Source organism: Cydia strobilella, chromosome 10 (genome assembly GCF_947568885.1).
Source record: "Cydia strobilella chromosome 10, ilCydStro3.1, whole genome shotgun sequence".
NCBI classification, from domain to species: domain Eukaryota; kingdom Metazoa; phylum Arthropoda; class Insecta; order Lepidoptera; family Tortricidae; genus Cydia; species Cydia strobilella.
The window spans coordinates 11,316,041-11,317,828 of NC_086050.1; positions in this window are offsets into that span (position 1 = coordinate 11,316,041).

The window sequence follows — 1,788 nt, forward strand, 5'->3', positions numbered from 1 at the left end:
AGGCAGTCGTTCGGTGTTAGCAAAATATTACAGATTTATCTTTCTAAGTATCCATATTAAGCCAATTTTACTTTCCTTGGGTACCAAACAGTGAAGTATGATGAATAAAATAATTTGTAATTTACACTTCATATTGTCCAGTTGCAGGTGTGAATGGGCGACGGCACTCTATGATATGACCGCACCATCCATATAAAACTTGACGGGCGAGACAAGAAATCCTTTATGAAGAAAGATATTTCCCTCGCCTTGGCCGATAGAAAGAACTTTTAATAAATTAATTTGAATAATAAATGGTTTCCTCGTGTTGGTGTGAAGAATTACGTGTTGCACTGTAACACAGTTTGTTTAACCCTCATGCCTTGAGACCTCCGCAACTGTCAATATTCTAAATTTTAAACCATTCGCTTCTCTCGTGGTTCAATTTTGTATCGTTTCGTATGTTTGGATATCAATATGTTACCATGAGGTATTAAATAACATCTTTGCCCCTTGTAATAAAAATAAATGATTGCTTCTTTTATTTAGATCAGGAATGGCTTTGCAATGACAAAATGAGAAATTGTCACCATAAACGACATTATATAATATGATATATTACAATACAATTACAGTTGCCAGGAATATTCGGCAACTATTCGGTATTTGGCCACTTTGCCGGATATTTGGTATTCTATTTGCCTCTCTATCGCTCGTGCCCTATCGAGCTTATAGCTATCCTCGCAAAACTACGAAAAAATAAAAGAACAGTTTATTTAATGAATCTATAAATAATATCGTCGTATTATTTGAATCCCTAAATCAATAATCTCAAAATACGCTAAATTTGTGAAAGCTGATTCCACAAATCTGCCTTAAGTATATACCTTAGTTTTATTGGATGTATATAATGTACAAATTTCTAGAGAAGGCGGAGAATGTAAAGTTATAGCAAGAATAGTGCCTGGGCGTGGGCATAGATTTAATAATAAACTATACAATTATTTTCTGGATCAACAAGAGTAGAACCTAAATCAACTTCAACTGAATGCTACTAAACAAAGCCCTCAATGTCAACCTTACGTGCAGAACATGTTGAACATATAATGTATACACTTTTTTGGGAAACAGGTTTTTCGTAAATTAATAAAAAAGTAAAAAATAAGACATGTTTTATTTTTCACAACTCTTTATTAACTTTAGTTTTGTCCGCCATGATCGTGATATCAGCAGCTTGAGCCTTGAACTGCAACTTGTAGGTACCTGGAAATTAGAAATTATCTTTTCAGTTTCATGTTGTATTTTGAATATAACTATGTATTTTTGTATGTATATGATTTATTGCTTGCAAGTTACATATATGTATGTCTGTTTGTTGAATTTAACTTCAAATCAGTAAAACGGAGCTAGTAGCGGACAAGCTGTGTTAAACGGTTTGTCTTTAGATATTCTGGCCACATCATCACAGAAAATAAATAGGTAATAGTGACCCGACCACCAAAATGGACTTTTAAATATTCGTAGTAAAATAATATTAATTTTATACTTACATCGACGTGATCCTCACAGCAATATTGTGTGTAACACTTGAAGTATTCCATTCCACATTTACTTCACGACAACACCGTCTTTCACGTAGGTCTTCGCGGACTATAATTTTTGTAAATCATTCCCACAAGTGGAAACAAGGTTTTTGATATATTAAGCAATCAAAATCTACTGTTTAGGTATTAAAAATTATAAATCAAATCGTAAGAAACTAGCGGTTTAACTGAATTTTTTTATTATGACAATTGATGACAATGACAT